This window comes from Mytilus edulis, chromosome 1 (assembly GCF_963676685.1).
Source record: "Mytilus edulis chromosome 1, xbMytEdul2.2, whole genome shotgun sequence".
Taxonomy (NCBI): domain Eukaryota; kingdom Metazoa; phylum Mollusca; class Bivalvia; order Mytilida; family Mytilidae; genus Mytilus; species Mytilus edulis.
In genome coordinates, this window is record NC_092344.1 from 6,601,473 (window position 1) to 6,628,449 (window position 26,977).

The window sequence follows — 26,977 nt, forward strand, 5'->3', positions numbered from 1 at the left end:
CATACAACAACTATGTTTGGTAGGAATGCAAAATTATAAGTAAAAAAAAATGTCTACAACACCCGGTATTCCCAGGCGGTCACCCATCCAAGTACTAACCGGGCTCGACGTTGCTTAACTTCGGTGATCGGACGAGAACCGGTGTTTTCAACGTGATATGGTCGTAGACACAGAAGTGTTAAATTTTTTGATATATAAGGTTAGGTAGTAGCATTTTTGAACAAAATTTATATAAAATAGATTTTTTTCAGAAGCAAAACTTTACAATAATAATATGTTTGGTAGAAATTCAAAATTATAGGTACAAAAAATGTCTACAACACCCGGTATTCCCAGGCGGTCACCCATCCAAGTACTAACCGGGCTCGACGTTGCTTAACTTCGGTGATCGGACGAGAACCGGTGTTTTCAACGTGATATGGTCGTAGACACAGAAGTGTTAAAATTTTTGATATATAAAGTTAGGAAGTAAAGCAATTTTGAACAGATCTAGAATTTGTATAAAAAAAGATTTTTTTCAGGTTTAAGATAGAAGCAAAACTAAATACTTACTGCACGATCCAGAGTGGAAGATAGTAAAACTTAGCAAGTACACATGGACTTTATAGTAAAAAAAATTGCAGAGAAGAAAGAGAGATTTAGAATATGGGACAAGCTGTATTTTATTTGTGACTAATACCATGCAACAATTTCAGACTCTTTTTGAAAAAATTTGGTAGCCCTTAAAAGGGCTGTTTAAGCTTTAAAAGCATCATGATGCTTCCTTCATTTACTTCTTCTTTGGTGTCTTTGCCTTCTTTGGTTTAGCTGCAGCCTTTGTCTTCTTGGGAGATTTTGTGGCTTTCTTTGCAGATTTGGCAGCAGGTTTTGCAGCAGGTTTCTTTGCAGCTGGTTTCTTTGCTTTTGGTTTAGCTGCTTTCTTTTCACCTGCTGGTTTCTTTGCTGCAGGTTTCTTTGCGGCAGTCTTTTTGGTAGGTGTCTTTGCCTTCTTTGGCTTGGCGGCTTTAGGTTTAACTACTTTCTTTGCTGGTTTCTTAGCTGGTTTAGCCACTTCCCCAATCTTAAAGCTTCCAGAAGCGCCGGTACCCTTCGACTGTTTCAAGCTATTGCTCTTCACTCCTGATTTCAGAGCTAACTTCAAGTGAGTGTTGACTGTTTTTGCATCGCTACCAACGCTGAAGTTTGCTAAGATATACTTAAGGATGGCTTGACGGCTGGAGCCTCCACGCTCTTTCAAAGCAGATATAGCCTTTCCGACCATCTCGCTGTATTTTGGATGAGTAGCTACTTTCTTTGGTTTAGCTGCAGCTTTCTTCTTTGGTGACTTAGCTGGGGTCTTAACTACTGGTGCTGGTGCGTCTGACATTTTGCGGCTTTGGTTGTTGAACGATGTGTGCGAATGAACGACAGATTACAATGATATGCAATTCGCACTGACACAGAGTGTAATTATCTATCTAACGCGGACCTCGACGAGAGCACACTTAAACTTTCATGACAATCTAATTCAAACAGATCGACAAGAAAATCTGTGTGCTTGTTCGACAAGTTTTAATCATTTGTTTCAAATAAATTGTACTTTTTGATATATAAATCATACACGAAAATCTTCAGCAGGAATTTTTCTTTCAGAATATGTCATAAGAATTAAACAAAATACCACGAGTGAAGAAATATTTACGATTAATGTACAACTTGTCAATTTCTCTCGTGCGATTCTTCCTCAGAAAACGTGTTGTATTATTTCACAAAAACTAGATTGTGCCGTAAAACTGATATACATTTGTAGTAAAATCATTTCTTTATATGTTTTTGCTTTCAGATATACGTAGAAATAAAGAGACTTCCCAGAAATTTAGATTTTGCCTTCGATATGAAAGCACACAAAGATGGCAAACTTCGAAACCGGGACTTCCTTGACCGAGATGAAAGACGTTTCAAATATTCGAATTTTTTACTAGAACTTTACAAGATATAATTAGTATTTATTGTTTATTATTTGTTTTTGCTATAATGATTTTTTTTTTTGCTGATCAGAATCCTTTCAGAAAAATAGTGAATCATATATGCCCTGGTAAAAAAAAAGAGGCGATTTCAAATGACGACAAATGGCGGATACCATATTATCACAGACGACCTTTACGAGACCTAATTTAAAAAAAGAAATATATGTAGCCACATGCATGTGGAAGGAGTGGAATTCTTAAGTGTATCTAACTTGACTTGCATGTATTTCACGTAAAAATATTTCACCATGCAGATGGGTATTGAAAAATAAATAAATTTATGAATGATTTATTTTCTGTTTTCTTCATTCATTGATAGCTAGATATGTTGAATATTACATCCAAGTAAATTAGTTAAAAAAAATCATACAACAATTATGTTTGGTAGGAATGCAAAATTATAAGTAAAAAAAAATGTCTACAACACCCGGTATTCCCAGGCGGTCACCCATCCAAGTACTAACCGGGCTCGACGTTGCTTAACTTCGGTGATCGGACGAGAACCGGTGTTTTCAACGTGATATGGTCGTAGACACAGAAGTGTTAAATTTTTTGATATATAAGGTTAGGTAGTAGCATTTTTGAACAAAATTTATATAAAATAGATTTTTTTCAGAAGCAAAACTTTACAATAATAATATGTTTGGTAGAAATTCAAAATTATAGGTACAAAAAATGTCTACAACACCCGGTATTCCCAGGCGGTCACCCATCCAAGTACTAACCGGGCTCGACGTTGCTTAACTTCGGTGATCGGACGAGAACCGGTGTTTTCAACGTGATATGGTCGTAGACACAGAAGTGTTAAAATTTTTGATATATAAAGTTAGGAAGTAAAGCAATTTTGAACAGATCTAGAATTTGTATAAAAAAAGATTTTTTTCAGGTTTAAGATAGAAGCAAAACTAAATACTTACTGCACGATCCAGAGTGGAAGATAGTAAAACTTAGCAAGTACACATGGACTTTATAGTAAAAAAAATTGCAGAGAAGAAAGAGAGATTTAGAATATGGGACAAGCTGTATTTTATTTGTGACTAATACCATGCAACAATTTCAGACTCTTTTTGAAAAAATTTGGTAGCCCTTAAAAGGTCTGTTTAAGCTTTAAAAGCATCATGATGCTTCCTTCATTTACTTCTTCTTTGGTGTCTTTGCCTTCTTTGGTTTAGCTGCAGCCTTTGTCTTCTTGGGAGATTTTGTGGCTTTCTTTGCAGATTTGGCAGCAGGTTTTGCAGCAGGTTTCTTTGCAGCTGGTTTCTTTGCTTTTGGTTTAGCTGCTTTCTTTTCACCTGCTGGTTTCTTTGCTGCAGGTTTCTTTGCGGCAGTCTTTTTGGTAGGTGTCTTTGCCTTCTTTGGCTTGGCGGCTTTAGGTTTAACTACTTTCTTTGCTGGTTTCTTAGCTGGTTTAGCCACTTCCCCAATCTTAAAGCTTCCAGAAGCGCCGGTACCCTTCGACTGTTTCAAGCTATTGCTCTTCACTCCTGATTTCAGAGCTAACTTCAAGTGAGTGTTGACTGTTTTTGCATCGCTACCAACGCTGAAGTTTGCTAAGATATACTTAAGGATGGCTTGACGGCTGGAGCCTCCACGCTCTTTCAAAGCAGATATAGCCTTTCCGACCATCTCGCTGTATTTTGGATGAGTAGCTACTTTCTTTGGTTTAGCTGCAGCTTTCTTCTTTGGTGACTTAGCTGGGGTCTTTACTACTGGTGCTGGTGCGTCTGACATTTTGCGGCTTTGGTTGTTGAACGATGTGTGCGAATGAACGACAGATTACAATGATATGCAATTCGCCCTGACACAGAGTGTAATTATCTATCTAACGCGGACCTCGACGAGAGCACCCTTAAACTTTCATGACAATCTAATTCAAACAGATCGACAAGAAAATCTGTGTGCTTGTTCGACAAGTTTTAATCATTTGTTTCAAATAAATTGTACTTTTTGATATATAAATCATACACGAAAATCTTCAGCAGGAATTTTTCTTTCAGAATATGTCATAAGAATTAAACAAAATACCACGAGTGAAGAAATATTTACGATTAATGTACAACTTGTCAATTTCTCTCGTGCGATTCTTCCTCAGAAAACGTGTTGTATTATTTCACAAAAACTAGATTGTGCCGTAAAACTGATATACATTTGTAGTAAAATCATTTCTTTATATGTTTTTGCTTTCAGATATACGTAGAAATAAAGAGACTTCCCAGAAATTTAGATTTTGCCTTCGATATGAAAGCACACAAAGATGGCAAACTTCGAAACCGGGACTTCCTTGACCGAGATGAAAGACGTTTCAAATATTCGAATTTTTTACTAGAACTTTACAAGATATAATTAGTATTTATTGTTTATTATTTGTTTTTGCTATAATGATTTTTTTTTTTGCTGATCAGAATCCTTTCAGAAAAATAGTGAATCATATATGCCCTGGTAAAAAAAAAGAGGCGATTTCAAATGACGACAAATGGCGGATACCATATTATCACAGACGACCTTTACGAGACCTAATTTAAAAAAAGAAATATATGTAGCCACATGCATGTGGAAGGAGTGGAATTCTTAAGTGTATCTAACTTGACTTGCATGTATTTCACGTAAAAATATTTCACCATGCAGATGGGTATTGAAAAATAAATAAATTTATGAATGATTTATTTTCTGTTTTCTTCATTCATTGATAGCTAGATATGTTGAATATTACATCCAAGTAAATTAGTTAAAAAAAATCATACAACAACTATGTTTGGTAGGAATGCAAAATTATAAGTAAAAAAAAATGTCTACAACACCCGGTATTCCCAGGCGGTCACCCATCCAAGTACTAACCGGGCTCGACGTTGCTTAACTTCGGTGATCGGACGAGAACCGGTGTTTTCAACGTGATATGGTCGTAGACACAGAAGTGTTAAATTTTTTGATATATAAGGTTAGGTAGTAGCATTTTTGAACAAAATTTATATAAAATAGATTTTTTTCAGAAGCAAAACTTTACAATAATAATATGTTTGGTAGAAATTCAAAATTATAGGTACAAAAAATGTCTACAACACCCGGTATTCCCAGGCGGTCACCCATCCAAGTACTAACCGGGCTCGACGTTGCTTAACTTCGGTGATCGGACGAGAACCGGTGTTTTCAACGTGATATGGTCGTAGACACAGAAGTGTTAAAATTTTTGATATATAAAGTTAGGAAGTAAAGCAATTTTGAACAGATCTAGAATTTGTATAAAAAAAGATTTTTTTCAGGTTTAAGATAGAAGCAAAACTAAATACTTACTGCACGATCCAGAGTGGAAGATAGTAAAACTTAGCAAGTACACATGGACTTTATAGTAAAAAAAATTGCAGAGAAGAAAGAGAGATTTAGAATATGGGACAAGCTGTATTTTATTTGTGACTAATACCATGCAACAATTTCAGACTCTTTTTGAAAAAATTTGGTAGCCCTTAAAAGGGCTGTTTAAGCTTTAAAAGCATCATGATGCTTCCTTCATTTACTTCTTCTTTGGTGTCTTTGCCTTCTTTGGTTTAGCTGCAGCCTTTGTCTTCTTGGGAGATTTTGTGGCTTTCTTTGCAGATTTGGCAGCAGGTTTTGCAGCAGGTTTCTTTGCAGCTGGTTTCTTTGCTTTTGGTTTAGCTGCTTTCTTTTCACCTGCTGGTTTCTTTGCTGCAGGTTTCTTTGCGGCAGTCTTTTTGGTAGGTGTCTTTGCCTTCTTTGGCTTGGCGGCTTTAGGTTTAACTACTTTCTTTGCTGGTTTCTTAGCTGGTTTAGCCACTTCCCCAATCTTAAAGCTTCCAGAAGCGCCGGTACCCTTCGACTGTTTCAAGCTATTGCTCTTCACTCCTGATTTCAGAGCTAACTTCAAGTGAGTGTTGACTGTTTTTGCATCGCTACCAACGCTGAAGTTTGCTAAGATATACTTAAGGATGGCTTGACGGCTGGAGCCTCCACGCTCTTTCAAAGCAGATATAGCCTTTCCGACCATCTCGCTGTATTTTGGATGAGTAGCTACTTTCTTTGGTTTAGCTGCAGCTTTCTTCTTTGGTGACTTAGCTGGGGTCTTAACTACTGGTGCTGGTGCGTCTGACATTTTGCGGCTTTGGTTGTTGAACGATGTGTGCGAATGAACGACAGATTACAATGATATGCAATTCGCACTGACACAGAGTGTAATTATCTATCTAACGCGGACCTCGACGAGAGCACCCTTAAACTTTCATGACAATCTAATTCAAACAGATCGACAAGAAAATCTGTGTGCTTGTTCGACAAGTTTTAATCATTTGTTTCAAATAAATTGTACTTTTTGATATATAAATCATACACGAAAATCTTCAGCAGGAATTTTTCTTTCAGAATATGTCATAAGAATTAAACAAAATACCACGAGTGAAGAAATATTTACGATTAATGTACAACTTGTCAATTTCTCTCGTGCGATTCTTCCTCAGAAAACGTGTTGTATTATTTCACAAAAACTAGATTGTGCCGTAAAACTGATATACATTTGTAGTAAAATCATTTCTTTATATGTTTTTGCTTTCAGATATACGTAGAAATAAAGAGACTTCCCAGAAATTTAGATTTTGCCTTCGATATGAAAGCACACAAAGATGGCAAACTTCGAAACCGGGACTTCCTTGACCGAGATGAAAGACGTTTCAAATATTCGAATTTTTTACTAGAACTTTACAAGATATAATTAGTATTTATTGTTTATTATTTGTTTTTGCTATAATGATTTTTTTTTTTGCTGATCAGAATCCTTTCAGAAAAATAGTGAATCATATATGCCCTGGTAAAAAAAAAGAGGCGATTTCAAATGACGACAAATGGCGGATACCATATTATCACAGACGACCTTTACGAGACCTAATTTAAAAAAAGAAATATATGTAGCCACATGCATGTGGAAGGAGTGGAATTCTTAAGTGTATCTAACTTGACTTGCATGTATTTCACGTAAAAATATTTCACCATGCAGATGGGTATTGAAAAATAAATAAATTTATGAATGATTTATTTTCTGTTTTCTTCATTCATTGATAGCTAGATATGTTGAATATTACATCCAAGTAAATTAGTTAAAAAAAATCATACAACAATTATGTTTGGTAGGAATGCAAAATTATAAGTAAAAAAAAATGTCTACAACACCCGGTATTCCCAGGCGGTCACCCATCCAAGTACTATAACCGGGCTCGACGTTGCTTAACTTCGGTGATCGGACGAGAACCGGTGTTTTCAACGTGATATGGTCGTAGACACAGAAGTGTTAAATTTTTTGATATATAAGGTTAGGTAGTAGCATTTTTGAACAAAATTTATATAAAATAGATTTTTTTCAGAAGCAAAACTTTACAATAATAATATGTTTGGTAGAAATTCAAAATTATAGGTACAAAAAATGTCTACAACACCCGGTATTCCCAGGCGGTCACCCATCCAAGTACTAACCGGGCTCGACGTTGCTTAACTTCGGTGATCGGACGAGAACCGGTGTTTTCAACGTGATATGGTCGTAGACACAGAAGTGTTAAAATTTTTGATATATAAAGTTAGGAAGTAAAGCAATTTTGAACAGATCTAGAATTTGTATAAAAAAAGATTTTTTTCAGGTTTAAGATAGAAGCAAAACTAAATACTTACTGCACGATCCAGAGTGGAAGATAGTAAAACTTAGCAAGTACACATGGACTTTATAGTAAAAAAAATTGCAGAGAAGAAAGAGAGATTTAGAATATGGGACAAGCTGTATTTTATTTGTGACTAATACCATGCAACAATTTCAGACTCTTTTTGAAAAAATTTGGTAGCCCTTAAAAGGTCTGTTTAAGCTTTAAAAGCATCATGATGCTTCCTTCATTTACTTCTTCTTTGGTGTCTTTGCCTTCTTTGGTTTAGCTGCAGCCTTTGTCTTCTTGGGAGATTTTGTGGCTTTCTTTGCAGATTTGGCAGCAGGTTTTGCAGCAGGTTTCTTTGCAGCTGGTTTCTTTGCTTTTGGTTTAGCTGCTTTCTTTTCACCTGCTGGTTTCTTTGCTGCAGGTTTCTTTGCGGCAGTCTTTTTGGTAGGTGTCTTTGCCTTCTTTGGCTTGGCGGCTTTAGGTTTAACTACTTTCTTTGCTGGTTTCTTAGCTGGTTTAGCCACTTCCCCAATCTTAAAGCTTCCAGAAGCGCCGGTACCCTTCGACTGTTTCAAGCTATTGCTCTTCACTCCTGATTTCAGAGCTAACTTCAAGTGAGTGTTGACTGTTTTTGCATCGCTACCAACGCTGAAGTTTGCTAAGATATACTTAAGGATGGCTTGACGGCTGGAGCCTCCACGCTCTTTCAAAGCAGATATAGCCTTTCCGACCATCTCGCTGTATTTTGGATGAGTAGCTACTTTCTTTGGTTTAGCTGCAGCTTTCTTCTTTGGTGACTTAGCTGGGGTCTTTACTACTGGTGCTGGTGCGTCTGACATTTTGCGGCTTTGGTTGTTGAACGATGTGTGCGAATGAACGACAGATTACAATGATATGCAATTCGCCCTGACACAGAGTGTAATTATCTATCTAACGCGGACCTCGACGAGAGCACCCTTAAACTTTCATGACAATCTAATTCAAACAGATCGACAAGAAAATCTGTGTGCTTGTTCGACAAGTTTTAATCATTTGTTTCAAATAAATTGTACTTTTTGATATATAAATCATACACGAAAATCTTCAGCAGGAATTTTTCTTTCAGAATATGTCATAAGAATTAAACAAAATACCACGAGTGAAGAAATATTTACGATTAATGTACAACTTGTCAATTTCTCTCGTGCGATTCTTCCTCAGAAAACGTGTTGTATTATTTCACAAAAACTAGATTGTGCCGTAAAACTGATATACATTTGTAGTAAAATCATTTCTTTATATGTTTTTGCTTTCAGATATACGTAGAAATAAAGAGACTTCCCAGAAATTTAGATTTTGCCTTCGATATGAAAGCACACAAAGATGGCAAACTTCGAAACCGGGACTTCCTTGACCGAGATGAAAGACGTTTCAAATATTCGAATTTTTTACTAGAACTTTACAAGATATAATTAGTATTTATTGTTTATTATTTGTTTTTGCTATAATGATTTTTTTTTTTGCTGATCAGAATCCTTTCAGAAAAATAGTGAATCATATATGCCCTGGTAAAAAAAAAGAGGCGATTTCAAATGACGACAAATGGCGGATACCATATTATCACAGACGACCTTTACGAGACCTAATTTAAAAAAAGAAATATATGTAGCCACATGCATGTGGAAGGAGTGGAATTCTTAAGTGTATCTAACTTGACTTGCATGTATTTCACGTAAAAATATTTCACCATGCAGATGGGTATTGAAAAATAAATAAATTTATGAATGATTTATTTTCTGTTTTCTTCATTCATTGATAGCTAGATATGTTGAATATTACATCCAAGTAAATTAGTTAAAAAAAATCATACAACAATTATGTTTGGTAGGAATGCAAAATTATAAGTAAAAAAAAATGTCTACAACACCCGGTATTCCCAGGCGGTCACCCATCCAAGTACTAACCGGGCTCGACGTTGCTTAACTTCGGTGATCGGACGAGAACCGGTGTTTTCAACGTGATATGGTCGTAGACACAGAAGTGTTAAATTTTTTGATATATAAGGTTAGGTAGTAGCATTTTTGAACAAAATTTATATAAAATAGATTTTTTTCAGAAGCAAAACTTTACAATAATAATATGTTTGGTAGAAATTCAAAATTATAGGTACAAAAAATGTCTACAACACCCGGTATTCCCAGGCGGTCACCCATCCAAGTACTAACCGGGCTCGACGTTGCTTAACTTCGGTGATCGGACGAGAACCGGTGTTTTCAACGTGATATGGTCGTAGACACAGAAGTGTTAAAATTTTTGATATATAAAGTTAGGAAGTAAAGCAATTTTGAACAGATCTAGAATTTGTATAAAAAAAGATTTTTTTCAGGTTTAAGATAGAAGCAAAACTAAATACTTACTGCACGATCCAGAGTGGAAGATAGTAAAACTTAGCAAGTACACATGGACTTTATAGTAAAAAAAATTGCAGAGAAGAAAGAGAGATTTAGAATATGGGACAAGCTGTATTTTATTTGTGACTAATACCATGCAACAATTTCAGACTCTTTTTGAAAAAATTTGGTAGCCCTTAAAAGGTCTGTTTAAGCTTTAAAAGCATCATGATGCTTCCTTCATTTACTTCTTCTTTGGTGTCTTTGCCTTCTTTGGTTTAGCTGCAGCCTTTGTCTTCTTGGGAGATTTTGTGGCTTTCTTTGCAGATTTGGCAGCAGGTTTTGCAGCAGGTTTCTTTGCAGCTGGTTTCTTTGCTTTTGGTTTAGCTGCTTTCTTTTCACCTGCTGGTTTCTTTGCTGCAGGTTTCTTTGCGGCAGTCTTTTTGGTAGGTGTCTTTGCCTTCTTTGGCTTGGCGGCTTTAGGTTTAACTACTTTCTTTGCTGGTTTCTTAGCTGGTTTAGCCACTTCCCCAATCTTAAAGCTTCCAGAAGCGCCGGTACCCTTCGACTGTTTCAAGCTATTGCTCTTCACTCCTGATTTCAGAGCTAACTTCAAGTGAGTGTTGACTGTTTTTGCATCGCTACCAACGCTGAAGTTTGCTAAGATATACTTAAGGATGGCTTGACGGCTGGAGCCTCCACGCTCTTTCAAAGCAGATATAGCCTTTCCGACCATCTCGCTGTATTTTGGATGAGTAGCTACTTTCTTTGGTTTAGCTGCAGCTTTCTTCTTTGGTGACTTAGCTGGGGTCTTTACTACTGGTGCTGGTGCGTCTGACATTTTGCGGCTTTGGTTGTTGAACGATGTGTGCGAATGAACGACAGATTACAATGATATGCAATTCGCCCTGACACAGAGTGTAATTATCTATCTAACGCGGACCTCGACGAGAGCACCCTTAAACTTTCATGACAATCTAATTCAAACAGATCGACAAGAAAATCTGTGTGCTTGTTCGACAAGTTTTAATCATTTGTTTCAAATAAATTGTACTTTTTGATATATAAATCATACACGAAAATCTTCAGCAGGAATTTTTCTTTCAGAATATGTCATAAGAATTAAACAAAATACCACGAGTGAAGAAATATTTACGATTAATGTACAACTTGTCAATTTCTCTCGTGCGATTCTTCCTCAGAAAACGTGTTGTATTATTTCACAAAAACTAGATTGTGCCGTAAAACTGATATACATTTGTAGTAAAATCATTTCTTTATATGTTTTTGCTTTCAGATATACGTAGAAATAAAGAGACTTCCCAGAAATTTAGATTTTGCCTTCGATATGAAAGCACACAAAGATGGCAAACTTCGAAACCGGGACTTCCTTGACCGAGATGAAAGACGTTTCAAATATTCGAATTTTTTACTAGAACTTTACAAGATATAATTAGTATTTATTGTTTATTATTTGTTTTTGCTATAATGATTTTTTTTTTTGCTGATCAGAATCCTTTCAGAAAAATAGTGAATCATATATGCCCTGGTAAAAAAAAAGAGGCGATTTCAAATGACGACAAATGGCGGATACCATATTATCACAGACGACCTTTACGAGACCTAATTTAAAAAAAGAAATATATGTAGCCACATGCATGTGGAAGGAGTGGAATTCTTAAGTGTATCTAACTTGACTTGCATGTATTTCACGTAAAAATATTTCACCATGCAGATGGGTATTGAAAAATAAATAAATTTATGAATGATTTATTTTCTGTTTTCTTCATTCATTGATAGCTAGATATGTTGAATATTACATCCAAGTAAATTAGTTAAAAAAAATCATACAACAACTATGTTTGGTAGGAATGCAAAATTATAAGTAAAAAAAAATGTCTACAACACCCGGTATTCCCAGGCGGTCACCCATCCAAGTACTAACCGGGCTCGACGTTGCTTAACTTCGGTGATCGGACGAGAACCGGTGTTTTCAACGTGATATGGTCGTAGACACAGAAGTGTTAAATTTTTTGATATATAAGGTTAGGTAGTAGCATTTTTGAACAAAATTTATATAAAATAGATTTTTTTCAGAAGCAAAACTTTACAATAATAATATGTTTGGTAGAAATTCAAAATTATAGGTACAAAAAATGTCTACAACACCCGGTATTCCCAGGCGGTCACCCATCCAAGTACTAACCGGGCTCGACGTTGCTTAACTTCGGTGATCGGACGAGAACCGGTGTTTTCAACGTGATATGGTCGTAGACACAGAAGTGTTAAAATTTTTGATATATAAAGTTAGGAAGTAAAGCAATTTTGAACAGATCTAGAATTTGTATAAAAAAAGATTTTTTTCAGGTTTAAGATAGAAGCAAAACTAAATACTTACTGCACGATCCAGAGTGGAAGATAGTAAAACTTAGCAAGTACACATGGACTTTATAGTAAAAAAAATTGCAGAGAAGAAAGAGAGATTTAGAATATGGGACAAGCTGTATTTTATTTGTGACTAATACCATGCAACAATTTCAGACTCTTTTTGAAAAAATTTGGTAGCCCTTAAAAGGTCTGTTTAAGCTTTAAAAGCATCATGATGCTTCCTTCATTTACTTCTTCTTTGGTGTCTTTGCCTTCTTTGGTTTAGCTGCAGCCTTTGTCTTCTTGGGAGATTTTGTGGCTTTCTTTGCAGATTTGGCAGCAGGTTTTGCAGCAGGTTTCTTTGCAGCTGGTTTCTTTGCTTTTGGTTTAGCTGCTTTCTTTTCACCTGCTGGTTTCTTTGCTGCAGGTTTCTTTGCGGCAGTCTTTTTGGTAGGTGTCTTTGCCTTCTTTGGCTTGGCGGCTTTAGGTTTAACTACTTTCTTTGCTGGTTTCTTAGCTGGTTTAGCCACTTCCCCAATCTTAAAGCTTCCAGAAGCGCCGGTACCCTTCGACTGTTTCAAGCTATTGCTCTTCACTCCTGATTTCAGAGCTAACTTCAAGTGAGTGTTGACTGTTTTTGCATCGCTACCAACGCTGAAGTTTGCTAAGATATACTTAAGGATGGCTTGACGGCTGGAGCCTCCACGCTCTTTCAAAGCAGATATAGCCTTTCCGACCATCTCGCTGTATTTTGGATGAGTAGCTACTTTCTTTGGTTTAGCTGCAGCTTTCTTCTTTGGTGACTTAGCTGGGGTCTTTACTACTGGTGCTGGTGCGTCTGACATTTTGCGGCTTTGGTTGTTGAACGATGTGTGCGAATGAACGACAGATTACAATGATATGCAATTCGCCCTGACACAGAGTGTAATTATCTATCTAACGCGGACCTCGACGAGAGCACCCTTAAACTTTCATGACAATCTAATTCAAACAGATCGACAAGAAAATCTGTGTGCTTGTTCGACAAGTTTTAATCATTTGTTTCAAATAAATTGTACTTTTTGATATATAAATCATACACGAAAATCTTCAGCAGGAATTTTTCTTTCAGAATATGTCATAAGAATTAAACAAAATACCACGAGTGAAGAAATATTTACGATTAATGTACAACTTGTCAATTTCTCTCGTGCGATTCTTCCTCAGAAAACGTGTTGTATTATTTCACAAAAACTAGATTGTGCCGTAAAACTGATATACATTTGTAGTAAAATCATTTCTTTATATGTTTTTGCTTTCAGATATACGTAGAAATAAAGAGACTTCCCAGAAATTTAGATTTTGCCTTCGATATGAAAGCACACAAAGATGGCAAACTTCGAAACCGGGACTTCCTTGACCGAGATGAAAGACGTTTCAAATATTCGAATTTTTTACTAGAACTTTACAAGATATAATTAGTATTTATTGTTTATTATTTGTTTTTGCTATAATGATTTTTTTTTTTGCTGATCAGAATCCTTTCAGAAAAATAGTGAATCATATATGCCCTGGTAAAAAAAAAGAGGCGATTTCAAATGACGACAAATGGCGGATACCATATTATCACAGACGACCTTTACGAGACCTAATTTAAAAAAAGAAATATATGTAGCCACATGCATGTGGAAGGAGTGGAATTCTTAAGTGTATCTAACTTGACTTGCATGTATTTCACGTAAAAATATTTCACCATGCAGATGGGTATTGAAAAATAAATAAATTTATGAATGATTTATTTTCTGTTTTCTTCATTCATTGATAGCTAGATATGTTGAATATTACATCCAAGTAAATTAGTTAAAAAAAATCATACAACAACTATGTTTGGTAGGAATGCAAAATTATAAGTAAAAAAAAATGTCTACAACACCCGGTATTCCCAGGCGGTCACCCATCCAAGTACTAACCGGGCTCGACGTTGCTTAACTTCGGTGATCGGACGAGAACCGGTGTTTTCAACGTGATATGGTCGTAGACACAGAAGTGTTAAATTTTTTGATATATAAGGTTAGGTAGTAGCATTTTTGAACAAAATTTATATAAAATAGATTTTTTTCAGAAGCAAAACTTTACAATAATAATATGTTTGGTAGAAATTCAAAATTATAGGTACAAAAAATGTCTACAACACCCGGTATTCCCAGGCGGTCACCCATCCAAGTACTAACCGGGCTCGACGTTGCTTAACTTCGGTGATCGGACGAGAACCGGTGTTTTCAACGTGATATGGTCGTAGACACAGAAGTGTTAAAATTTTTGATATATAAAGTTAGGAAGTAAAGCAATTTTGAACAGATCTAGAATTTGTATAAAAAAAGATTTTTTTCAGGTTTAAGATAGAAGCAAAACTAAATACTTACTGCACGATCCAGAGTGGAAGATAGTAAAACTTAGCAAGTACACATGGACTTTATAGTAAAAAAAATTGCAGAGAAGAAAGAGAGATTTAGAATATGGGACAAGCTGTATTTTATTTGTGACTAATACCATGCAACAATTTCAGACTCTTTTTGAAAAAATTTGGTAGCCCTTAAAAGGTCTGTTTAAGCTTTAAAAGCATCATGATGCTTCCTTCATTTACTTCTTCTTTGGTGTCTTTGCCTTCTTTGGTTTAGCTGCAGCCTTTGTCTTCTTGGGAGATTTTGTGGCTTTCTTTGCAGATTTGGCAGCAGGTTTTGCAGCAGGTTTCTTTGCAGCTGGTTTCTTTGCTTTTGGTTTAGCTGCTTTCTTTTCACCTGCTGGTTTCTTTGCTGCAGGTTTCTTTGCGGCAGTCTTTTTGGTAGGTGTCTTTGCCTTCTTTGGCTTGGCGGCTTTAGGTTTAACTACTTTCTTTGCTGGTTTCTTAGCTGGTTTAGCCACTTCCCCAATCTTAAAGCTTCCAGAAGCGCCGGTACCCTTCGACTGTTTCAAGCTATTGCTCTTCACTCCTGATTTCAGAGCTAACTTCAAGTGAGTGTTGACTGTTTTTGCATCGCTACCAACGCTGAAGTTTGCTAAGATATACTTAAGGATGGCTTGACGGCTGGAGCCTCCACGCTCTTTCAAAGCAGATATAGCCTTTCCGACCATCTCGCTGTATTTTGGATGAGTAGCTACTTTCTTTGGTTTAGCTGCAGCTTTCTTCTTTGGTGACTTAGCTGGGGTCTTTACTACTGGTGCTGGTGCGTCTGACATTTTGCGGCTTTGGTTGTTGAACGATGTGTGCGAATGAACGACAGATTACAATGATATGCAATTCGCCCTGACACAGAGTGTAATTATCTATCTAACGCGGACCTCGACGAGAGCACCCTTAAACTTTCATGACAATCTAATTCAAACAGATCGACAAGAAAATCTGTGTGCTTGTTCGACAAGTTTTAATCATTTGTTTCAAATAAATTGTACTTTTTGATATATAAATCATACACGAAAATCTTCAGCAGGAATTTTTCTTTCAGAATATGTCATAAGAATTAAACAAAATACCACGAGTGAAGAAATATTTACGATTAATGTACAACTTGTCAATTTCTCTCGTGCGATTCTTCCTCAGAAAACGTGTTGTATTATTTCACAAAAACTAGATTGTGCCGTAAAACTGATATACATTTGTAGTAAAATCATTTCTTTATATGTTTTTGCTTTCAGATATACGTAGAAATAAAGAGACTTCCCAGAAATTTAGATTTTGCCTTCGATATGAAAGCACACAAAGATGGCAAACTTCGAAACCGGGACTTCCTTGACCGAGATGAAAGACGTTTCAAATATTCGAATTTTTTACTAGAACTTTACAAGATATAATTAGTATTTATTGTTTATTATTTGTTTTTGCTATAATGATTTTTTTTTTTGCTGATCAGAATCCTTTCAGAAAAATAGTGAATCATATATGCCCTGGTAAAAAAAAAGAGGCGATTTCAAATGACGACAAATGGCGGATACCATATTATCACAGACGACCTTTACGAGACCTAATTTAAAAAAAGAAATATATGTAGCCACATGCATGTGGAAGGAGTGGAATTCTTAAGTGTATCTAACTTGACTTGCATGTATTTCACGTAAAAATATTTCACCATGCAGATGGGTATTGAAAAATAAATAAATTTATGAATGATTTATTTTCTGTTTTCTTCATTCATTGATAGCTAGATATGTTGAATATTACATCCAAGTAAATTAGTTAAAAAAAATCATACAACAATTATGTTTGGTAGGAATGCAAAATTATAAGTAAAAAAAAATGTCTACAACACCCGGTATTCCCAGGCGGTCACCCATCCAAGTACTAACCGGGCTCGACGTTGCTTAACTTCGGTGATCGGACGAGAACCGGTGTTTTCAACGTGATATGGTCGTAGACACAGAAGTGTTAAATTTTTTGATATATAAGGTTAGGTAGTAGCATTTTTGAACAAAATTTATATAAAATAGATTTTTTTCAGAAGCAAAACTTTACAATAATAATATGTTTGGTAGAAATTCAAAATTATAGGTACAAAAAATGTCTACAACACCCGGTATTCCCAGGCGGTCACCCATCCAAGTACTAACCGGGCTCGACGTTGCTTAACTTCGGTGATCGGACGAGAACCGGTGTTTTCAACGTGATATGGTCGTAGACACAGAAGTGTTAAAATTTTTGATATATAAAGTTAGGAAGTAAAGCAATTTTGAACAGATCTAGAATTTGTATAAAAAAAGATTTTTTTCAGGTTTAAGATAGAAGCAAAACTAAATACTTACTGCACGATCCAGAGTGGAAGATAGTAAAACTTAGCAAGTACACATGGACTTTATAGTAAAAAAAATTGCAGAGAAGAAAGAGAGATTTAGAATATGGGACAAGCTGTATTTTATTTGTGACTAATACCATGCAACAATTTCAGACTCTTTTTGAAAAAATTTGGTAGCCCTTAAAAGGTCTGTTTAAGCTTTAAAAGCATCATGATGCTTCCTTCATTTACTTCTTCTTTGGTGTCTTTGCCTTCTTTGGTTTAGCTGCAGCCTTTGTCTTCTTGGGAGATTTTGTGGCTTTCTTTGCAGATTTGGCAGCAGGTTTTGCAGCAGGTTTCTTTGCAGCTGGTTTCTTTGCTTTTGGTTTAGCTGCTTTCTTTTCACCTGCTGGTTTCTTTGCTGCAGGTTTCTTTGCGGCAGTCTTTTTGGTAGGTGTCTTTGCCTTCTTTGGCTTGGCGGCTTTAGGTTTAACTACTTTCTTTGCTGGTTTCTTAGCTGGTTTAGCCACTTCCCCAATCTTAAAGCTTCCAGAAGCGCCGGTACCCTTCGACTGTTTCAAGCTATTGCTCTTCACTCCTGATTTCAGAGCTAACTTCAAGTGAGTGTTGACTGTTTTTGCATCGCTACCAACGCTGAAGTTTGCTAAGATATACTTAAGGATGGCTTGACGGCTGGAGCCTCCACGCTCTTTCAAAGCAGATATAGCCTTTCCGACCATCTCGCTGTATTTTGGATGAGTAGCTACTTTCTTTGGTTTAGCTGCAGCTTTCTTCTTTGGTGACTTAGCTGGGGTCTTTACTACTGGTGCTGGTGCGTCTGACATTTTGCGGCTTTGGTTGTTGAACGATGTGTGCGAATGAACGACAGATTACAATGATATGCAATTCGCCCTGACACAGAGTGTAATTATCTATCTAACGCGGACCTCGACGAGAGCACCCTTAAACTTTCATGACAATCTAATTCAAACAGATCGACAAGAAAATCTGTGTGCTTGTTCGACAAGTTTTAATCATTTGTTTCAAATAAATTGTACTTTTTGATATATAAATCATACACGAAAATCTTCAGCAGGAATTTTTCTTTCAGAATATGTCATAAGAATTAAACAAAATACCACGAGTGAAGAAATATTTACGATTAATGTACAACTTGTCAATTTCTCTCGTGCGATTCTTCCTCAGAAAACGTGTTGTATTATTTCACAAAAACTAGATTGTGCCGTAAAACTGATATACATTTGTAGTAAAATCATTTCTTTATATGTTTTTGCTTTCAGATATACGTAGAAATAAAGAGACTTCCCAGAAATTTAGATTTTGCCTTCGATATGAAAGCACACAAAGATGGCAAACTTCGAAACCGGGACTTCCTTGACCGAGATGAAAGACGTTTCAAATATTCGAATTTTTTACTAGAACTTTACAAGATATAATTAGTATTTATTGTTTATTATTTGTTTTTGCTATAATGATTTTTTTTTTTGCTGATCAGAATCCTTTCAGAAAAATAGTGAATCATATATGCCCTGGTAAAAAAAAAGAGGCGATTTCAAATGACGACAAATGGCGGATACCATATTATCACAGACGACCTTTACGAGACCTAATTTAAAAAAAGAAATATATGTAGCCACATGCATGTGGAAGGAGTGGAATTCTTAAGTGTATCTAACTTGACTTGCATGTATTTCACGTAAAAATATTTCACCATGCAGATGGGTATTGAAAAATAAATAAATTTATGAATGATTTATTTTCTGTTTTCTTCATTCATTGATAGCTAGATATGTTGAATATTACATCCAAGTAAATTAGTTAAAAAAAATCATACAACAACTATGTTTGGTAGGAATGCAAAATTATAAGTAAAAAAAAATGTCTACAACACCCGGTATTCCCAGGCGGTCACCCATCCAAGTACTAACCGGGCTCGACGTTGCTTAACTTCGGTGATCGGACGAGAACCGGTGTTTTCAACGTGATATGGTCGTAGACACAGAAGTGTTAAATTTTTTGATATATAAGGTTAGGTAGTAGCATTTTTGAACAAAATTTATATAAAATAGATTTTTTTCAGAAGCAAAACTTTACAATAATAATATGTTTGGTAGAAATTCAAAATTATAGGTACAAAAAATGTCTACAACACCCGGTATTCCCAGGCGGTCACCCATCCAAGTACTAACCGGGCTCGACGTTGCTTAACTTCGGTGATCGGACGAGAACCGGTGTTTTCAACGTGATATGGTCGTAGACACAGAAGTGTTAAAATTTTTGATATATAAAGTTAGGAAGTAAAGCAATTTTGAACAGATCTAGAATTTGTATAAAAAAAGATTTTTTTCAGGTTTAAGATAGAAGCAAAACTAAATACTTACTGCACGATCCAGAGTGGAAGATAGTAAAACTTAGCAAGTACACATGGACTTTATAGTAAAAAAAATTGCAGAGAAGAAAGAGAGATTTAGAATATGGGACAAGCTGTATTTTATTTGTGACTAATACCATGCAACAATTTCAGACTCTTTTTGAAAAAATTTGGTAGCCCTTAAAAGGGCTGTTTAAGCTTTAAAAGCATCATGATGCTTCCTTCATTTACTTCTTCTTTGGTGTCTTTGCCTTCTTTGGTTTAGCTGCAGCCTTTGTCTTCTTGGGAGATTTTGTGGCTTTCTTTGCAGATTTGGCAGCAGGTTTTGCAGCAGGTTTCTTTGCAGCTGGTTTCTTTGCTTTTGGTTTAGCTGCTTTCTTTTCACCTGCTGGTTTCTTTGCTGCAGGTTTCTTTGCGGCAGTCTTTTTGGTAGGTGTCTTTGCCTTCTTTGGCTTGGCGGCTTTAGGTTTAACTACTTTCTTTGCTGGTTTCTTAGCTGGTTTAGCCACTTCCCCAATCTTAAAGCTTCCAGAAGCGCCGGTACCCTTCGACTGTTTCAAGCTATTGCTCTTCACTCCTGATTTCAGAGCTAACTTCAAGTGAGTGTTGACTGTTTTTGCATCGCTACCAACGCTGAAGTTTGCTAAGATATACTTAAGGATGGCTTGACGGCTGGAGCCTCCACGCTCTTTCAAAGCAGATATAGCCTTTCCGACCATCTCGCTGTATTTTGGATGAGTAGCTACTTTCTTTGGTTTAGCTGCAGCTTTCTTCTTTGGTGACTTAGCTGGGGTCTTAACTACTGGTGCTGGTGCGTCTGACATTTTGCGGCTTTGGTTGTTGAACGATGTGTGCGAATGAACGACAGATTACAATGATATGCAATTCGCACTGACACAGAGTGTAATTATCTATCTAACGCGGACCTCGACGAGAGCACCCTTAAACTTTCATGACAATCTAATTCAAACAGATCGACAAGAAAATCTGTGTGCTTGTTCGACAAGTTTTAATCATTTGTTTCAAATAAATTGTACTTTTTGATATATAAATCATACACGAAAATCTTCAGCAGGAATTTTTCTTTCAGAATATGTCATAAGAATTAAACAAAATACCACGAGTGAAGAAATATTTACGATTAATGTACAACTTGTCAATTTCTCTCGTGCGATTCTTCCTCAGAAAACGTGTTGTATTATTTCACAAAAACTAGATTGTGCCGTAAAACTGATATACATTTGTAGTAAAATCATTTCTTTATATGTTTTTGCTTTCAGATATACGTAGAAATAAAGAGACTTCCCAGAAATTTAGATTTTGCCTTCGATATGAAAGCACACAAAGATGGCAAACTTCGAAACCGGGACTTCCTTGACCGAGATGAAAGACGTTTCAAATATTCGAATTTTTTACTAGAACTTTACAAGATATAATTAGTATTTATTGTTTATTATTTGTTTTTGCTATAATGATTTTTTTTTTTGCTGATCAGAATCCTTTCAGAAAAATAGTGAATCATATATGCCCTGGTAAAAAAAAAGAGGCGATTTCAAATGACGACAAATGGCGGATACCATATTATCACAGACGACCTTTACGAGACCTAATTTAAAAAAAGAAATATATGTAGCCACATGCATGTGGAAGGAGTGGAATTCTTAAGTGTATCTAACTTGACTTGCATGTATTTCACGTAAAAATATTTCACCATGCAGATGGGTATTGAAAAATAAATAAATTTATGAATGATTTATTTTCTGTTTTCTTCATTCATTGATAGCTAGATATGTTGAATATTACATCCAAGTAAATTAGTTAAAAAAAATCATACAACAATTATGTTTGGTAGGAATGCAAAATTATAAGTAAAAAAAAATGTCTACAACACCCGGTATTCCCAGGCGGTCACCCATCCAAGTACTATAACCGGGCTCGACGTTGCTTAACTTCGGTGATCGGACGAGAACCGGTGTTTTCAACGTGATATGGTCGTAGACACAGAAGTGTTAAATTTTTTGATATATAAGGTTAGGTAGTAGCATTTTTGAACAAAATTTATATAAAATAGATTTTTTTCAGAAGCAAAACTTTACAATAATAATATGTTTGGTAGAAATTCAAAATTATAGGTACAAAAAATGTCTACAACACCCGGTATTCCCAGGCGGTCACCCATCCAAGTACTAACCGGGCTCGACGTTGCTTAACTTCGGTGATCGGACGAGAACCGGTGTTTTCAACGTGATATGGTCGTAGACACAGAAGTGTTAAAATTTTTGATATATAAAGTTAGGAAGTAAAGCAATTTTGAACAGATCTAGAATTTGTATAAAAAAAGATTTTTTTCAGGTTTAAGATAGAAGCAAAACTAAATACTTACTGCACGATCCAGAGTGGAAGATAGTAAAACTTAGCAAGTACACATGGACTTTATAGTAAAAAAAATTGCAGAGAAGAAAGAGAGATTTAGAATATGGGACAAGCTGTATTTTATTTGTGACTAATACCATGCAACAATTTCAGACTCTTTTTGAAAAAATTTGGTAGCCCTTAAAAGGTCTGTTTAAGCTTTAAAAGCATCATGATGCTTCCTTCATTTACTTCTTCTTTGGTGTCTTTGCCTTCTTTGGTTTAGCTGCAGCCTTTGTCTTCTTGGGAGATTTTGTGGCTTTCTTTGCAGATTTGGCAGCAGGTTTTGCAGCAGGTTTCTTTGCAGCTGGTTTCTTTGCTTTTGGTTTAGCTGCTTTCTTTTCACCTGCTGGTTTCTTTGCTGCAGGTTTCTTTGCGGCAGTCTTTTTGGTAGGTGTCTTTGCCTTCTTTGGCTTGGCGGCTTTAGGTTTAACTACTTTCTTTGCTGGTTTCTTAGCTGGTTTAGCCACTTCCCCAATCTTAAAGCTTCCAGAAGCGCCGGTACCCTTCGACTGTTTCAAGCTATTGCTCTTCACTCCTGATTTCAGAGCTAACTTCAAGTGAGTGTTGACTGTTTTTGCATCGCTACCAACGCTGAAGTTTGCTAAGATATACTTAAGGATGGCTTGACGGCTGGAGCCTCCACGCTCTTTCAAAGCAGATATAGCCTTTCCGACCATCTCGCTGTATTTTGGATGAGTAGCTACTTTCTTTGGTTTAGCTGCAGCTTTCTTCTTTGGTGACTTAGCTGGGGTCTTTACTACTGGTGCTGGTGCGTCTGACATTTTGCGGCTTTGGTTGTTGAACGATGTGTGCGAATGAACGACAGATTACAATGATATGCAATTCGCCCTGACACAGAGTGTAATTATCTATCTAACGCGGACCTCGACGAGAGCACCCTTAAACTTTCATGACAATCTAATTCAAACAGATCGACAAGAAAATCTGTGTGCTTGTTCGACAAGTTTTAATCATTTGTTTCAAATAAATTGTACTTTTTGATATATAAATCATACACGAAAATCTTCAGCAGGAATTTTTCTTTCAGAATATGTCATAAGAATTAAACAAAATACCACGAGTGAAGAAATATTTACGATTAATGTACAACTTGTCAATTTCTCTCGTGCGATTCTTCCTCAGAAAACGTGTTGTATTATTTCACAAAAACTAGATTGTGCCGTAAAACTGATATACATTTGTAGTAAAATCATTTCTTTATATGTTTTTGCTTTCAGATATACGTAGAAATAAAGAGACTTCCCAGAAATTTAGATTTTGCCTTCGATATGAAAGCACACAAAGATGGCAAACTTCGAAACCGGGACTTCCTTGACCGAGATGAAAGACGTTTCAAATATTCGAATTTTTTACTAGAACTTTACAAGATATAATTAGTATTTATTGTTTATTATTTGTTTTTGCTATAATGATTTTTTTTTTTGCTGATCAGAATCCTTTCAGAAAAATAGTGAATCATATATGCCCTGGTAAAAAAAAAGAGGCGATTTCAAATGACGACAAATGGCGGATACCATATTATCACAGACGACCTTTACGAGACCTAATTTAAAAAAAGAAATATATGTAGCCACATGCATGTGGAAGGAGTGGAATTCTTAAGTGTATCTAACTTGACTTGCATGTATTTCACGTAAAAATATTTCACCATGCAGATGGGTATTGAAAAATAAATAAATTTATGAATGATTTATTTTCTGTTTTCTTCATTCATTGATAGCTAGATATGTTGAATATTACATCCAAGTAAATTAGTTAAAAAAAATCATACAACAATTATGTTTGGTAGGAATGCAAAATTATAAGTAAAAAAAAATGTCTACAACACCCGGTATTCCCAGGCGGTCACCCATCCAAGTACTAACCGGGCTCGACGTTGCTTAACTTCGGTGATCGGACGAGAACCGGTGTTTTCAACGTGATATGGTCGTAGACACAGAAGTGTTAAATTTTTTGATATATAAGGTTAGGTAGTAGCATTTTTGAACAAAATTTATATAAAATAGATTTTTTTCAGAAGCAAAACTTTACAATAATAATATGTTTGGTAGAAATTCAAAATTATAGGTACAAAAAATGTCTACAACACCCGGTATTCCCAGGCGGTCACCCATCCAAGTACTAACCGGGCTCGACGTTGCTTAACTTCGGTGATCGGACGAGAACCGGTGTTTTCAACGTGATATGGTCGTAGACACAGAAGTGTTAAAATTTTTGATATATAAAGTTAGGAAGTAAAGCAATTTTGAACAGATCTAGAATTTGTATAAAAAAAGATTTTTTTCAGGTTTAAGATAGAAGCAAAACTAAATACTTACTGCACGATCCAGAGTGGAAGATAGTAAAACTTAGCAAGTACACATGGACTTTATAGTAAAAAAGATTGCAGAGAAGAAAGAGAGATTTAGAATATGGGACAAGCTGTATTTTATTTGTGACTAATACCATGCAACAATTTCAGACTCTTTTTGAAAAAATTTGGTAGCCCTTAAAAGGGCTGTTTAAGCTTTAAAAGCATCATGATGCTTCCTTCATTTACTTCTTCTTTGGTGTCTTTGCCTTCTTTGGTTTAGCTGCAGCCTTTGTCTTCTTGGGAGATTTTGTGGCTTTCTTTGCAGATTTGGCAGCAGGTTTTGCAGCAGGTTTCTTTGCAGCTGGTTTCTTTGCTTTTGGTTTAGCTGCTTTCTTTTCACCTGCTGGTTTCTTTGCTGCAGGTTTCTTTGCGGCAGTCTTTTTGGTAGGTGTCTTTGCCTTCTTTGGCTTGGCGGCTTTAGGTTTAACTACTTTCTTTGCTGGTTTCTTAGCTGGTTTAGCCACTTCCCCAATCTTAAAGCTTCCAGAAGCGCCGGTACCCTTCGACTGTTTCAAGCTATTGCTCTTCACTCCTGATTTCAGAGCTAACTTCAAGTGAGTGTTGACTGTTTTTGCATCGCTACCAACGCTGAAGTTTGCTAAGATATACTTAAGGATGGCTTGACGGCTGGAGCCTCCACGCTCTTTCAAAGCAGATATAGCCTTTCCGACCATCTCGCTGTATTTTGGATGAGTAGCTACTTTCTTTGGTTTAGCTGCAGCTTTCTTCTTTGGTGACTTAGCTGGGGTCTTTACTACTGGTGCTGGTGCGTCTGACATTTTGCGGCTTTGGTTGTTGAACGATGTGTGCGAATGAACGACAGATTACAATGATATGCAATTCGCACTGACACAGAGTGTAATTATCTATCTAACGCGGACCTCGACGAGAGCACCCTTAAACTTTCATGACAATCTAATTCAAACAGATCGACAAGAAAATCTGTGTGCTTGTTCGACAAGTTTTAATCATTTGTTTCAAATAAATTGTACTTTTTGATATATAAATCATACACGAAAATCTTCAGCAGGAATTTTTCTTTCAGAATATGTCATAAGAATTAAACAAAATACCACGAGTGAAGAAATATTTACGATTAATGTACAACTTGTCAATTTCTCTCGTGCGATTCTTCCTCAGAAAACGTGTTGTATTATTTCACAAAAACTAGATTGTGCCGTAAAACTGATATACATTTGTAGTAAAATCATTTCTTTATATGTTTTTGCTTTCAGATATACGTAGAAATAAAGAGACTTCCCAGAAATTTAGATTTTGCCTTCGATATGAAAGCACACAAAGATGGCAAACTTCGAAACCGGGACTTCCTTGACCGAGATGAAAGACGTTTCAAATATTCGAATTTTTTACTAGAACTTTACAAGATATAATTAGTATTTATTGTTTATTATTTGTTTTTGCTATAATGATTTTTTTTTTTGCTGATCAGAATCCTTTCAGAAAAATAGTGAATCATATATGCCCTGGTAAAAAAAAAGAGGCGATTTCAAATGACGACAAATGGCGGATACCATATTATCACAGTCGACCTTTACGAGACCTAATTTAAAAAAAGAAATATATGTAGCCACATGCATGTGGAAGGAGTGGAATTCTTAAGTGTATCTAACTTGACTTGCATGTATTTCACGTAAAAATATTTCACCATGCAGATGGGTATTGAAAAATAAATAAATTTATGAATGATTTATTTTCTGTTTTCTTCATTCATTGATAGCTAGATATGTTGAATATTACATCCAAGTAAATTAGTTAAAAAAAATCATACAACAATTATGTTTGGTAGGAATGCAAAATTATAAGTAAAAAAAAATGTCTACAACACCCGGTATTCCCAGGCGGTCACCCATCCAAGTACTAACCGGGCTCGACGTTGCTTAACTTCGGTGATCGGACGAGAACCGGTGTTTTCAACGTGATATGGTCGTAGACACAGAAGTGTTAAATTTTTTGATATATAAGGTTAGGTAGTAGCATTTTTGAACAAAATTTATATAAAATAGATTTTTTTCAGAAGCAAAACTTTACAATAATAATATGTTTGGTAGAAATTCAAAATTATAGGTACAAAAAATGTCTACAACACCCGGTATTCCCAGGCGGTCACCCATCCAAGTACTAACCGGGCTCGACGTTGCTTAACATCGGTGATCGGACGAGAACCGGTGTTTTCAACGTGATATGGTCGTAGACACAGAAGTGTTAAAATTTTTGATATATAAAGTTAGGAAGTAAAGCAATTTTGAACAGATCTAGAATTTGTATAAAAAAAGATTTTTTTCAGGTTTAAGATAGAAGCAAAACTAAATACTTACTGCACGATCCAGAGTGGAAGATAGTAAAACTTAGCAAGTACACATGGACTTTATAGTAAAAAAAATTGCAGAGAAGAAAGAGAGATTTAGAATATGGGACAAGCTGTATTTTATTTGTGACTAATACCATGCAACAATTTCAGACTCTTTTTGAAAAAATTTGGTAGCCCTTAAAAGGGCTGTTTAAGCTTTAAAAGCATCATGATGCTTCCTTCATTTACTTCTTCTTTGGTGTCTTTGCCTTCTTTGGTTTAGCTGCAGCCTTTGTCTTCTTGGGAGATTTTGTGGCTTTCTTTGCAGATTTGGCAGCAGGTTTTGCAGCAGGTTTCTTTGCAGCTGG

General features: G+C 35.8%; 24 non-coding genes across 24 annotated transcripts; all 24 read right to left on the reverse strand.

Annotated features, from left to right (window-relative positions):
• Positions 1 to 50: 50 nt before the first annotated feature.
• Positions 51 to 169, reverse strand: LOC139509092 (5S ribosomal RNA). Its single transcript, XR_011661545.1, has one exon. It is a non-coding gene; the product is annotated as a 5S ribosomal RNA (ribosomal RNA).
• A 142-nt stretch (positions 170 to 311) lies between these two features.
• On the reverse strand, positions 312 to 430 carry LOC139509114 (5S ribosomal RNA). The gene has a single exon (XR_011661566.1). It is a non-coding gene; the product is annotated as a 5S ribosomal RNA (ribosomal RNA).
• A 1,991-nt stretch (positions 431 to 2,421) lies between these two features.
• Positions 2,422 to 2,540, reverse strand: LOC139509123 (5S ribosomal RNA). Its single transcript, XR_011661571.1, has one exon. It is a non-coding gene; the product is annotated as a 5S ribosomal RNA (ribosomal RNA).
• Positions 2,541 to 2,682: 142 nt separating this feature from the next.
• Positions 2,683 to 2,801, reverse strand: LOC139509133 (5S ribosomal RNA). Its single transcript, XR_011661577.1, has one exon. It is a non-coding gene; the product is annotated as a 5S ribosomal RNA (ribosomal RNA).
• Positions 2,802 to 4,792: 1,991 nt separating this feature from the next.
• On the reverse strand, positions 4,793 to 4,911 carry LOC139509142 (5S ribosomal RNA). The gene has a single exon (XR_011661583.1). It is a non-coding gene; the product is annotated as a 5S ribosomal RNA (ribosomal RNA).
• Positions 4,912 to 5,053: 142 nt separating this feature from the next.
• On the reverse strand, positions 5,054 to 5,172 carry LOC139509149 (5S ribosomal RNA). The gene has a single exon (XR_011661585.1). It is a non-coding gene; the product is annotated as a 5S ribosomal RNA (ribosomal RNA).
• A 1,991-nt stretch (positions 5,173 to 7,163) lies between these two features.
• LOC139508469 (5S ribosomal RNA) lies at positions 7,164 to 7,284 on the reverse strand. Its single transcript, XR_011661241.1, has one exon. It is a non-coding gene; the product is annotated as a 5S ribosomal RNA (ribosomal RNA).
• Positions 7,285 to 7,426: 142 nt separating this feature from the next.
• LOC139509158 (5S ribosomal RNA) lies at positions 7,427 to 7,545 on the reverse strand. Its single transcript, XR_011661594.1, has one exon. It is a non-coding gene; the product is annotated as a 5S ribosomal RNA (ribosomal RNA).
• A 1,991-nt stretch (positions 7,546 to 9,536) lies between these two features.
• LOC139509169 (5S ribosomal RNA) lies at positions 9,537 to 9,655 on the reverse strand. The gene has a single exon (XR_011661605.1). It is a non-coding gene; the product is annotated as a 5S ribosomal RNA (ribosomal RNA).
• Positions 9,656 to 9,797: 142 nt separating this feature from the next.
• On the reverse strand, positions 9,798 to 9,916 carry LOC139509180 (5S ribosomal RNA). Its single transcript, XR_011661612.1, has one exon. It is a non-coding gene; the product is annotated as a 5S ribosomal RNA (ribosomal RNA).
• Positions 9,917 to 11,907: 1,991 nt separating this feature from the next.
• LOC139509189 (5S ribosomal RNA) lies at positions 11,908 to 12,026 on the reverse strand. The gene has a single exon (XR_011661613.1). It is a non-coding gene; the product is annotated as a 5S ribosomal RNA (ribosomal RNA).
• Positions 12,027 to 12,168: 142 nt separating this feature from the next.
• LOC139509196 (5S ribosomal RNA) lies at positions 12,169 to 12,287 on the reverse strand. The gene has a single exon (XR_011661614.1). It is a non-coding gene; the product is annotated as a 5S ribosomal RNA (ribosomal RNA).
• Positions 12,288 to 14,278: 1,991 nt separating this feature from the next.
• On the reverse strand, positions 14,279 to 14,397 carry LOC139509211 (5S ribosomal RNA). Its single transcript, XR_011661622.1, has one exon. It is a non-coding gene; the product is annotated as a 5S ribosomal RNA (ribosomal RNA).
• Positions 14,398 to 14,539: 142 nt separating this feature from the next.
• Positions 14,540 to 14,658, reverse strand: LOC139509222 (5S ribosomal RNA). The gene has a single exon (XR_011661633.1). It is a non-coding gene; the product is annotated as a 5S ribosomal RNA (ribosomal RNA).
• Positions 14,659 to 16,649: 1,991 nt separating this feature from the next.
• On the reverse strand, positions 16,650 to 16,768 carry LOC139509233 (5S ribosomal RNA). The gene has a single exon (XR_011661644.1). It is a non-coding gene; the product is annotated as a 5S ribosomal RNA (ribosomal RNA).
• Positions 16,769 to 16,910: 142 nt separating this feature from the next.
• Positions 16,911 to 17,029, reverse strand: LOC139509244 (5S ribosomal RNA). Its single transcript, XR_011661655.1, has one exon. It is a non-coding gene; the product is annotated as a 5S ribosomal RNA (ribosomal RNA).
• A 1,991-nt stretch (positions 17,030 to 19,020) lies between these two features.
• LOC139509255 (5S ribosomal RNA) lies at positions 19,021 to 19,139 on the reverse strand. The gene has a single exon (XR_011661666.1). It is a non-coding gene; the product is annotated as a 5S ribosomal RNA (ribosomal RNA).
• Positions 19,140 to 19,281: 142 nt separating this feature from the next.
• On the reverse strand, positions 19,282 to 19,400 carry LOC139507115 (5S ribosomal RNA). The gene has a single exon (XR_011660573.1). It is a non-coding gene; the product is annotated as a 5S ribosomal RNA (ribosomal RNA).
• Positions 19,401 to 21,391: 1,991 nt separating this feature from the next.
• LOC139508480 (5S ribosomal RNA) lies at positions 21,392 to 21,512 on the reverse strand. Its single transcript, XR_011661252.1, has one exon. It is a non-coding gene; the product is annotated as a 5S ribosomal RNA (ribosomal RNA).
• A 142-nt stretch (positions 21,513 to 21,654) lies between these two features.
• LOC139507126 (5S ribosomal RNA) lies at positions 21,655 to 21,773 on the reverse strand. Its single transcript, XR_011660574.1, has one exon. It is a non-coding gene; the product is annotated as a 5S ribosomal RNA (ribosomal RNA).
• A 1,991-nt stretch (positions 21,774 to 23,764) lies between these two features.
• LOC139507136 (5S ribosomal RNA) lies at positions 23,765 to 23,883 on the reverse strand. The gene has a single exon (XR_011660575.1). It is a non-coding gene; the product is annotated as a 5S ribosomal RNA (ribosomal RNA).
• Positions 23,884 to 24,025: 142 nt separating this feature from the next.
• LOC139507142 (5S ribosomal RNA) lies at positions 24,026 to 24,144 on the reverse strand. The gene has a single exon (XR_011660577.1). It is a non-coding gene; the product is annotated as a 5S ribosomal RNA (ribosomal RNA).
• Positions 24,145 to 26,135: 1,991 nt separating this feature from the next.
• Positions 26,136 to 26,254, reverse strand: LOC139507150 (5S ribosomal RNA). The gene has a single exon (XR_011660578.1). It is a non-coding gene; the product is annotated as a 5S ribosomal RNA (ribosomal RNA).
• A 142-nt stretch (positions 26,255 to 26,396) lies between these two features.
• On the reverse strand, positions 26,397 to 26,515 carry LOC139508460 (5S ribosomal RNA). The gene has a single exon (XR_011661229.1). It is a non-coding gene; the product is annotated as a 5S ribosomal RNA (ribosomal RNA).
• Positions 26,516 to 26,977: the final 462 nt, after the last annotated feature.